The 12,511-nt window shown below is 39.5% G+C and overlaps 1 protein-coding gene across 1 annotated transcript in view; it reads right to left on the bottom strand.

Moving 5' to 3' along the window:
- LOC135716908 (adipokinetic hormone/corazonin-related peptide receptor variant I-like) overlaps positions 1-12,511 on the bottom strand; it is a 221,250-nt gene that overhangs the window by 139,609 nt on the left and 69,130 nt on the right. The gene's annotated exons all lie outside the window — the stretch shown is intronic.

Below are 12,511 nucleotides of genomic sequence, written 5' to 3'. Positions count from 1 at the left end.
CAGCTCCTTGAAGCAGTTTGACTTGCTCAGCTTTATCTCCCGTTTTAGAGCAGCCTTGGCTGCTCGAAACACCACCCTTGCTCTGCTCTGTTTGCATCAGTTCTTGCCCGCTGAACGCGCCTTCTGGTTCGGAGACAACTAGCGTGGAGCGTGCTAAGTGCCTCGTTCCACCAGTAAGCTGGGCGCCATCTGTTCCTTGGCTCCGATTTCCTCGGCATGGTTGTGTCGCATGCCCTCGCTAACGATTCGGTCAACTCGTCCACGCTTTGGTCTGGGACGCTGCTGTCTACCCGGAGAGCTTCTACAAAGAGATCCTTGTCCAATGCCTTCGTCTTCCACCTCCGCTTGCATACTTTCCTTTTTTCACATTGCCGTAGGTATCCGTTGGTCAAAGATGTACCTAATCGCCTGATGGTCACTATGAGTGTACTCCTCATACACTCTCCAGTTCATACTTGCCACTAACGACGGACTGCAGAAAGTGACGTCGATAATGGATTCCCTACCATCTTTGCGGAAGGTGCTGATGGTTCCTTCGTTGGCCAGACTGACGTCCAACTTTACCAGAGCTTCCAGCAGGCTATACCCTCTTGCGTTGGTACATCTGCTTCCCCAGTCCACTGCCCAAGCATTGAAATCTTCTTCAATGACGATTGGTCTCCGTCCGGTGAGCTCCCCGGTGAGTCCATCTAGCATCTGGTGAAAACTGCTCCATTGTCCATCTCGGGTATGCATAGCAACTACATACGAAGGTTCCATTAATTTTGGCGATCACAAAACCTTCGTAAGACCTCGTCACCACTTCTTGTATGGGATACCTGCCTTGTATTGCCGTCATCCCTGCTCTATCGGCCACCCAGTTATCGTTATCGGGAGGGACTCGATACGGCTCCGCAATCATTGCAACGTCGCACTTTGTTTCCGTTGTCGACTGCCACAACAGTTTCTGTGCTGTGTCACAATGATTGAGATTTATTTGGGTTATCTTCATTACTATTGGCCCGCTATCGCCTTTTTGTAAGCTATGCACTATGTATTAGTATTGTTGTTCTTACAGAAAATGCTTAACCACATATCCAGAACAACATGTGAAAAGGGCATACAAGCTTTTTGTAAACAAACCTTCTTATGCCCTTTTCTCGCTACCCATATGACACCAACGCAAACCTTTAACATCACCGGGTAGAAGACACTTTCCCCTTCCCGATGATATTGCTGGTTTGCGTGGGCGACCCTCGGTTGGTGAGAAAAGGGCCTACAAAGGTTTGTTTACAAAAAGCTTGTATGCCCTTTTCACATGTTGTTCTGGATATGCATTGAGTGGCCATTCAACTCTTACCTAAGTACCTTTAGCCACCCCCCCCCCCTCCTCAACACCATCAATGTAAGAATGTCATTCCTTATATGACACTTACGAAAAGTTTGAAATTCTAGCTCCCCCCGCCTCCTTCAATGGGCTCGTATATATTGAATGATTCCTAAAACATAAATCTTGCATTATCAAACAGCATTTAATGATATTATATTAAAAAAATTAAGCGAAAAAAAATGTCCCGGTTTTGTCAGTGTCCCGTTTTTGTCAGCCCTAAATTCAACAGGGGGCTGACAAAAACGGGGCATTACTGTATATTATAATAACAGGTATAATATATTGATAGTATCACAAGGCCAGAGACGATGTTGTATAAAGACGTAAGAGACGTACGGAGAGAATAAAAGTAAATCTGGTTGCACGACCAACTAATTTCTTTTTCTGCAAGGTTTGGCAACCCGCAATTTTGTGTTTACTTTTTTGACTTTTAATTTGAGCAACTGTCGTCTGCTTCAGCATCACGGTAAAATGAATACTTGTTTAACCGTATCGGTAGTATCGTTATTCAATGGAAGTATTTGAAGATTCAATTTTTGACAACGCTGAGTGAAACCAAACATACCACATTGGAGGGTATATTCTACAGAGCGTTGCACAATATTTCGTGAGACCATAACGAGAATACAGCTGGTGAATAACAATAAAATTCCCTGTCCATTTTCACTTTTCATACGCAATCTTAATTATAATTATTTAAATCTCTTTTCATCTGGCTGAAAATCTCCAACCAACCTCAACAATTAAATTCAACACCAATCTCAATACTTCCCCCGCTTTTTTTTCGTGAAGCGTTCGTGTTTATTTACATTGCTCAATCGCGTTTGACGGTTCGATTGGAACTTTTGGCTTCAGTCTTCGCGCGTCTCCTATTTAACATCGTCTCTGTTCTAGGCGACATACTTTATCTCTAAAGATAAAAGAAATCCTGGAGGCAAGCTATACAGCAGGATAAATTACATTAGACAGTCTGAGCGAAAAAGAGAAAGGGATGAAGAAAACTATCTGAGAGGTGCTCAAAAAGCCAAGTTCAGTCAAATAGAAATACCGCACCAGGCCATCAGTGTGCTTGAATGGTTGAAATTGAATCGCTCGCCATGGTTGACTGTTATTTCTCAATGGGAACTGTCTTTTGAAGCTATAAAAAGAAAACTTAAGAAAATATAATCAAAGCTCTCAAGTACTTCAAACATTTCCTCATTTGTTCGCGGAATATGGATAGCAGTTGGTAAGTACCTTTTAAAGTTAATCGATAAAAGAGATACATTTAACATGTTAACAATCATTTTTTTACTCAGCTGGATACAGATTATCATCTACATACTATGTTTGAAAACTCCATCTGGTGGCCCGAATAAGTGAGAAAACATCATCGACTCTATCGGATGCTACATTGCTAAAAATGTAAAGGACCCATCACCGAAGCTAACGAAACTGTCTACAGGTAACTGAAACGCTAAATATATTTTCTTTGGTTCGCCTTTATCACGAATCGTATTTCGATTTTACAGATTTGCGCTTCCCGGCTGCACTGTTTGGATTGAATACCAGCTTACTATTACCTACTATTAAGACTGCTCAAGACGATATATTTTTATTTTGCAAGACGCAACGGCCAAGCTGGTAATTTTGGGAGAAAACTACGGAAATGTAGTCAGGACTAGGAATCGGTGGTAGATCTTACATCCCGTAATGTACCACGAAACGGTAGTCTGCTCACGTTACGGGGCATAATTTGCCTTACTAATTCACCGAACTCTCCATACAAATTTCATATCATTGTCGCGACCAATATTTCCCTTTTGTTTTACACATATTTTGGGGTTACAAACCGAACTGGAAGAAATTCATAACTTTTTTTTAAATCCATACCGTCCACCCACCGCTGTTTCTCGGCTGTCCTTCAACCAATTACGCTAATTTTGTGTATGTGATTAGTGTAACCATAAGCTAGTTATCTACAGAAAATTGATTGAAAGACAGCTGAGAAATAGCGGTGGAAGAGTTACTGTAAACAACTATATCAATCAATTCGTTTTTGGGACGCCTACAGAAATCAGCAATATCCTTTTGATGACAATTCAATCAATTTCTTTTCCATCATCTTTAAAAATAGCATCGGAAAAATGGTTGTGACGACTTGATACCTACTACGATTCTACGCTTTTATCAAAGCTAAATTTAACCTTCCTCTATGGAAATTCTATCATCGTCTTTATACAACATCGTCTTGAAACATGGAAAGCACAATCGAACAAGCCGGGTGCAAACGAACTATTCATCGCCTCCTTGGATGTCACTCTGAATGCGATTCCCAGTAAAAACAGAAATTCAATCAAGGACCGAAAAGTTTGGACACACGTGGCAACCGACGAAACCGCACAAGGCAAAAATAAACAAACACTGGCGAATGAATATCAATCAAAGTTATGAACACCAACACGCTTTCTGGCGTAAAATATTCCTCCACAACGTGCAGTAAATAACTCAACGTTACCACGAAGAAACCGTGATAATCTTGGAATTGCAATTTTTCAACATAACTGCTTTCGATTACTAAAACCCTCTCTATTTCTGAAAGGATTTCCATGCGGAATGGTTAAATCGAATCCACAAGCCTAACAATGGATTAGGTCCTAAGAATCGTTGATCGATTCCCGTCGGTGACTTTCTGTTTCGTTCATAATAAGCGTTTCTTGCCGTAGCAGATGCTAGATAACTGTGTGTTGAAAATATGCATGGGAGAAATCGACGAAGAGAATCTGTAAATGTTACTTAGGACCTAATCCATTGCTCGGCTCGATATGTACATACGTTCAGAGTGTGGGGCAACAGATTGCAGAAAAAATATGGTAATCCATTAGAACTCCAGTTCCGGATATGTCATGCTCGCACCCGCATAAGGTGTATCTGTATTTATAGTAATATTGACTCAAGCAGGAAGGGAAACTTTCGCAGACTGAGGATATGTGTCGTTTGTAAACGACAAACAAGAAGCTGCTGAATGTGACAATTCTGTTTGCATTTGCAAGTGACATGGTAAATGGAACTGACAATCAGACGTAACTCTTCAAGTAGAGGTTCCTTTAAAATATCGTTTCGGAACGCACTAATGGCATCTCGCAAGCTAAGTATTTGCGGAAAGAAAACTTGGTTGACAAGTCTCAAACAATTGTGTTTAATATACATTAAATTGCACGTTAAATGCGTGTACGACGATTGAGGAGAACGAGCTACGTCTATTTGTCTGTGCTATGAGACTTTTCCGGTTACAAATTGATATCATTCCGGTATATAACCCAAAAAGCCAAACTGCGTAAAGCTAATGGAATCTAATATTTACGGCAGCATTTGTATACGTAGGCTGATTTGCGGAAACCGGGGCACTCACAAGTTGTGTTGGAGTTGTGGCTTGTTGGTTTTTGCATTAAGAGGCAACTAATCATCACTCGATTTGCTTCTGCAAAAACGTACCACCTCTTTTTCCTTGATTTGTTTTCCGTCGATCTTGTTTTCCGTGCTGAGCAACAATGTTACCAACGCCTGGGAGGCAGCTCCCACACCTGAGTGCTTCCTTGTTACTTCTGTGGGAGCAGAGCTCTCTATTATGGCAATGCCCCAGGTCCCTGGTCTAGAGCCACCAGCCTCTTTTGTTGGCTTAGCTCACGACTCTTCCTCCAGGTCGTATTAACTGGAAAGTCACTTCGACAAGAATTATTACTCACTTCGACTTTGATCTGCGAACTATGCTCCAAATCTCCTTCGAGAAGAGCTGAAGTGGAAAAGAACTTGCCCATTCGATCTGACCCAGTAGTAACCTCGATTTTCTCCTATTTGCAGGGCTGGTAGCGATGACTGCTGTCAAAAATAGTGATTTTAGTGACCATGTTGAAGAAATAAATGACCAATTAGTGACTTAAAGTTGTAAAAACAAAAAGAAATTTTCAAGAATCTGGACTCAAACTCCATATGCACAGTTTTAAAAGTTCGTGGAATGTTAATATAATTTCTGAGGACCTCATTTCAAGGAAGTTTTGGGGAAAAAAAACTTTCAGAAAAACATCAAATGCTATCTGCTTTTAAGGTAGTTCTGAGGTATATTAGATTTCTCGTGAAGCCTGATAGTTTTGAGTAGAATTACAAGAAACCCTGAATTGAATTGAAAGCAATGTTTAATGAAAACGCTGAAAATTTCTAAGGCGCACAACTCCTTCAGAGCAAAATTCCAAGGGCATACTGACGATAATTTTGTGTGTTGTGGGAGAAAACGAATCTGGAGCATAAGTCCTTGGAATCTTTTTGAAAATACCAGAACATCTTCAAAGGAATTCGGAAAATAATTTCAGGAGGGTTCGCCAAACAAATTATGAGAAGAAATCTAAGGAATTTGTGAGGAGAAATGCCAATGAATTCTTAGGAGACTTACACTGTGTGTAGAATTTCAAGGGAAGTCTTGAAGTTCTTTTGTAGTTTGAGAAACTAGCCGGATGTTCACAATACTTCTCATCAAATTCTTAAACTTTTGTGAAGTTTTCGAAGTTTTTCTAAATTTCTGGAAACTTCCCTTAAATTATCGACACTAATTTAAAACTTCTTCAATAATCTAGACTTTCCTGCCTAAACGATTATTGAATTTCTTTAAAGTTCTCTAGACTGCCCTGAATTTTCAGTATCTTTTAAGAATCCGCAACCGTACTGAAATTGCCTTGAAGTTTCGAAAATTTCCCTTAAGTATTATAACCATTATAAACGCTCACTAATTTTCCCTGAACTTATATATGGTTACCTGAAGTTCTCTCGTTTCTGATATCTATTCATAATTCCCTCACGCTTTTGACGTTTTCGGATCAATCATAGAATTCATGTAATACCCCATTATTCCACGGAACTCCTAGTAAGGCTTTGCAAATTTTCTTAAGTTGATGGGATTATTCGGAAGCTATCTGATCGTCCTTCAAGTACTCAGAACTTCCATGAATATCATCTAAAAGTGTCTTAATTTATTAGAAGTTCTCAGGATTTTTTTGAAGATATCACTGCTTGCTAAAAGTTCTCGCATTTTTGCAATTAATGGGAATTCGTTGATTTTCTCTGATCAATTTAGCTAAATTTGCGAGTTTTTTTTAAGTTCTTGAAATCTTCATGATATAACACTCTTAAAATACTCTCACGTTTTCCGGATGTTCATATATTTTTATCACGTTCCAGAAATTCTCTCGGAGCTTTGCTGAAGCTTCCGGAAATTCCCTGAGTTTCTCGCAACTTATTTAAGGTTTCTACCATTTCCTTGAAATTGTATGAACTGCCCTTTGATTCTCTGACCTGTCTTGATGTTCTCGAAGCTTTCCTCAAGCTCTCAATTCTATTGAAGATCTCGGTTCTGCTGCTCGGAAATAAATGGAACTCCCGTAAACACTTTTAAATTTCCCTGAAATTATCTGGACTTCTGTGACGTTTCTGAAATATTTCTGAAGTTTTCATGAATTCTCTGAAGGGCTCTGTACTTCTGTAAGTGTCAGCCACCTCAGTCAGGAGCACTTTCGAGACTCCCTGACTCCAATGGCCTCAGGGTCAGCACGCTTACCGATTGCAATTACGCGGGCAGGGAATGATCGCACGTGACACACAGAAAAAACTCCACAAGCACTTCACTACTTAAGAATAGAGATTTATTTCACTTTCCTGAACTTTTATTCTCCCACTTTCTTACAATCTATCTGACCTGGTTTCTTCGTCGGGGCCCCTCGCAACACCTCCACTATGTGTCTTCCTCTCCACTTTCTCGTCGTGTATCTCGTTCGCGCGCTTGCTGTACAGGGTGGCGATGACGAGCACCAGGTTACACTTCCTGGGCCTATGAGTTGGTGACGAACTCGGCCGGCAGGCAATGACGGTGTAACCTTCCGGTACGTCTACCGGAACTTCATTGCGTACAGGTGATCTGTACTAAATACAGCGGGGTCTGTCCTCAGACTTTTTCACTGTTTCCACTTTTACTTGCGTAAATTTAGCTGGCTTGCTGATGAACCGTTTTCGCTGGTGGTCTTACGATCAGTGCTTATTAATTTCAAAGTTTAGGGAGTCATTGGGTCACTGCTCCAGGCTCTCGGCCAGTGACCCAGGCCATTCGTCGTTCATCGCCAGTTTGTCGTGCCCGTTATCCTCCATTCAAAATGGCTATCTCTATCGCCACCCCCCCATGGACTCCCAACAGGCAGTTGTTTGTCCATCTGGTGGCGGGTTTTTGCAATTTTCGGTGGGGTGGATTGTTGCGTTCTACAGTAAGCTGTCCTACTTCTGCCTACTAGGGAGTTTGACAACGGAGAAAACTGCACAACACTCACGAACATTACCTGCCATTTTTTACACTTTTACGGAACTAAACAAAAAACCACGATAATCTAAAAAATATTCGAAACAAAGACACTAGCACTTACACTTCCCTGAAATTCTCGGAATATCCTAAGGGTTCTCGATTTTTTTTTCAGCACATCATTGAACTATCCTGAATTTTTCGAAACTGCTCCAAAAGTCTGGACTTAAGCTTCGAAAACTGCTCTTAAGATCTGAAATTCTTCAAAAATCTCTAGATCTAGCTTTTTTTAGGTACTTCGAACTTCTTAAAAATTTGCACAATACCCCTCATGTTTTCTATATTTCTCAAGTTCGCTTGACACCTGTGAAGTTCTCTGAAATTCTAAGAACTTCTTAAAAGTTCCCGAAAATTTTTAGATGCTAAAAAAACCGCTTTGAGGTTCTTAAAGCTTCCAGTAAGTTCCCCGTATTTTCAGCTTGGACTTACTCAAATTAAGTAAGTGTTAAACTTCAACATTCAATGGATTTGATTGTAAAGCTGTTTCTTTAAAACTGATTGCCATGTCTTAAAAACGTTTGGGTAAATTGCTGTTGTTTTTGATTCTAAACAAAGTATACTTTTAACGAGTTTAAAAAATAGCTTTTTTATTATAAACCTGGAATTTATCCATTAGAGTACTGGAAAAACCTGGAAAACTCAGGTAATTTTATTTAGAAAAATGAGTAGACACCCTGTATATAGAGAAAGACGATTAAACGCCACAAAGCAAATAATGATCAATCTTGAAATAAATTCACGCTAAAAAAGTTGGAAATAGTGACAGATTACAAGAAAAAGTGACTTTAGTGACTTGGCCTTAAAAAAGATACTTTTTAGTGACTGGCTTGAAAAAAGTGACTCGCTACCAGCCCTGCCTATTGGACCATAATCCCTGTTTCCACCCGTCATACTTTCCATTTATTTCCCTCTTCTATGATCCGATCCTGTTTGTGGTGTCTGTATGGGAAGTGTACCTTATGTGTAACAAATTGTGTTCTGATAATTTCAATTTGACCGTTTCTTTTGAGTGGTATTTTTAACCTGTTCTGCTATCTTTTAAACATTTTCATTTGTTTTTGATAAATTAAGTTTTATAACATAGAACATTAGATAAATAAACAATAACTTTCGGTATAACAGTTAAATAAATAGCTTAATATAATAAATAACTAAATAGCATATTGCTACACAGAGAAAAAAATACCCTAAATTAAAGTTCTGTTCACTTAATGTTAGGTAATTTTGAGTTTTGCATCCCACTCTCACTTTTTGTTGTTGTCAAAAACGGAACGAGAGATTCGACTTTCTCATGACTATCGTTCAATAAGCTGCTTGTGAATATATGAGATATTCACTAATTTGAGTCAATTGAACTTAATTGTCGGTAGAAAATACTCACGAGTAAGTAACTATTTTTGCCGTAGTCAAATGTAAACTACGGAACATGGGAGATGAGTGAAAGAACTTAATTTTGGATGATTTTTCGGTTCCGTGTAGCAACAGTCGGCCTTGCTCGTTCATACTTAATAGCAGTATGGATTACGCGATGGATAGCATCATTGGTATTGGTAATGGCGAACGTTATAGTTTATTTCGCAGTGCTGCGATAAATATTCAATTAATTAAGTGTGAAATTGTGCTTGTGCCGCGGTAGAATTGATCCTACGCGTGCCCCGTAGTGATAATTTATTGGATAAGTAGGAGAACGGTTGCTGTTGCCGCTGGTTCTCGTTCATTTTTTGTATTTTCCTTCGCCCGGCAAGCTATTGGTACCCTTTTAGTAAGCTACGGCATTGTAAATTTTTGCTTTCGTTCGTTTTTACTTGTGTCTCTGTAGTGTTGCATGTAAAGTTTATGTGTATAGGTGGTATATATGGCTGAGTGTGCAATATGTAATTTGGGGATTTTGGTAAGTGATTTGCCGGTTATCTGTGTGGGTAAGTGTGCTCGTGTATTTCATTGCAAGTGGACTACACTCACGCGGACTCAGGCAAAGCTTATCACAGATAATGCAAATGTTCTATTCAAGTGTAGTAATTGTCTGCCAGATCAGAGTTGTGACGAGCAGAATGTATCGGTTTCGGATACCAAAATGCTGGGGGAAGCAATGAAGCAATTGTCTTCTGTTGCTGACTCTATCACTGGTATACGAAACAACGTTGCTGCTCAGATAGACAACGCGTTGAGAATTGGCATGGAAAAAATGCAACAAAATTTGAACGATTCATTAAGTTGCTTTGAAAAATTAATTAGTGAGAAATGGAATACGATGACTAGTTCATGTTTTGAAATTAGTACAGATAAAAATTTAGCTGCAACGAATGGCGCATCTAGGACGGTTCATTCTGAATCGGACCGAAATCCCAGACGCAAAAAACGTAAATTTTAAAATAGTGACAACGATTCGACTTATGATGTTTTTCAAGAAAATGCGAGTTTTGCGGATGTTGTAAAAGTCATGCAAGTAAAAGTAAAAATATTAGTAACAGTAATAGTAACATTAACAGTAACAGTAACATTAACAGTAACAGTAACGAACAGAGTAATCGTAAGACTCGTCCGGTCATTGTGATCAAACCAAAAGAGTCCAAACAAGCTTGCGAAGATACTCGTAAGTTTTTGAAAACTCAGTTGGATCCAAAAACACACAAAATCATTAGGAATGGTAAAGATGGCTCTATTATTGTTGAGTGTGCAACAGGAGCTAATCTAAATGATGTAGAAACTGGTATTGAAAGCAATCTGGGTGAAAAATATAGTACTGTTGTTCCGAGGGGGGCGACACATCGAAAATGTCGTTTAGCTTCAACTCTATTTACATATGATATTCTTGTTCAGTGTAGATTTGCATGATTCCGTTTCCTACCGTTTCCTACTGTTAGCTGGCATCTACTTTTTCGATGCTGCAGTAAATAGAAGTCGATGGCGATAGGTACGGAATGATTTTTCATGAAAAGTAGGTGTGTGTATCAATTCATTTGCTGCTAAGTAGACACGAGCCAAATCAGTGATCTTGCAGCCCTGAGGTGCCGTGGTCTAGAACAGTATGTTTCTCGGAAAGTGAGAGGATTATATGTACCGTAATAAAATTGGTATAGTCATAACAAACCAATACTTGGAAATAATCCATTTTATGAGCAGCATACAAACTTTTGTATAGTAGGGGAAATTGATGTAATGTCGGCCCTTATTTGGGCACATACATAAATTCAGCAATGGTCTAAATTTTAAATATCGACCAAAAATATCCATTTGTACCGTCCCAATAGCAGAGCAAATAGCAGATTTTTAGGGATGGAACCAATCTTAGAGCCATTTCCCCTATATGTTTAAAAAATGAAATGGTTTAAACTTTCGGGAAATTTCACTCTCATATTCCTATTGAAATGTGATCTAGAACTTTAATTTCAATAGAAACCCTGAGAAAACAAAACTGTTAAAACGTTCATACCTAATTATTCAATTCTTTCAATTTAAATTAAATTTAGTTTTTAACGCTTGTTACAGCTTGTTTTGCAGAATGGCTTCGCGGGGCGGGATGTACCATATAGAGATACAGGTGTTGTCAATCAGGCTAGTTAGTTTATATAACACATATGTTATCGATAGGAAACCTTTAAAAACTAGAATGCTGGTGATCCAGTACAGTAATAGACCTAAAAGAATTGTGGATTAAAACTTGCGCTTTCCATGAATAGAGCATTTTACGAGACATTTCTGGTTAAATTCATGAATGAACGCATAATACTCATATAAATCTTTGAAGTAAATCTGCCCACCGAGAGTAAGTGCCGCTACAGGAATATCCGAAGAAATTATTGTTACAGTAAACAAGCCCGGTCAAACCGTGAACGAGGTAGTTTTCACAATACCGCAACTTACCAGTTGCTGGAGGTTATTCCGAGAGTAGAAATGACTTTTGTCACTTGTGAAGTGGGAAAAACCACGTCGTGATGACGTGACTCACTTCATTAGTGACAATAGTCACTTGGACTCTCGGAATAACCACCGCTGACTGACTTTGACTAGAAAGATGCCGGAGATTTACGACCATTGCATTTCTTATTGTAGAACCCTAAACTGGCAGTGGTTTTCATCGGCCGGTACGGTAAAGGCCCAAGCGCAATGTGGGCGGAAGCGGAACGGAAATGGAAAGTTTGACAGTAGTCACAAATGGCATCAAGATGCCTAACCGAAGTTGATTTGGTTCTAACTAGTTTTCAATCCGACAAGTAGGCTTACTCAGATCGGGCTTTTCCGCTGCCGCTGCCGTTCCGCTTCCGCTGTCATTGCGCTTGGGCCTTAAGGATTCACATTTTGCTTCGCAGTGAGCTCTAGCTTCCACAAAGCAATTTTGTAGCGCTGAATTCATTTGCTCTTAAAAGTATAGATTCTTAAAATCTGCAATACTAGAGCTTCCCAAATGACCATCATTTGGCAGCACCATCTCTATCTCCGAACGGACCGCTTAAAACTCACAAATCTATAATTCTGGTGTTACGACGTTGAACAATTATCACTGACCACAGTCTCACCGAAATGTAAATAAACACCTCCGGCTTGCTGCTCCACCTGCTATGGTTGTTTGTTCGGTGATAGCTCGATCGCGAGAAGATTCGAGCATGCGCAAGTAGATGGTAGTAGATGCCACAGATGCAAACAGATGGTGTACGGTAAATAAATATATAAAAAATAGGACAGATTCACGCTGAAAATGAGATAATCTGGATGTGTCGCCCCCCACGTGTTGTTCCCACTTCGGTGCCAAGATTAAAAATAGTGGGTTA

Source organism: Ochlerotatus camptorhynchus, unplaced genomic scaffold (assembly GCF_037179485.1).
Source record: "Ochlerotatus camptorhynchus isolate MF236.1 unplaced genomic scaffold, CSIRO-AGI_Acam_v1.1 ptg000046l, whole genome shotgun sequence".
In the NCBI taxonomy this organism is placed as follows: Eukaryota; Metazoa; Arthropoda; class Insecta; order Diptera; family Culicidae; genus Ochlerotatus; species Ochlerotatus camptorhynchus.
Note: the sequence above shows the minus strand (reverse complement) of the source record. Positions and strands in the feature narration are given on the sequence as shown.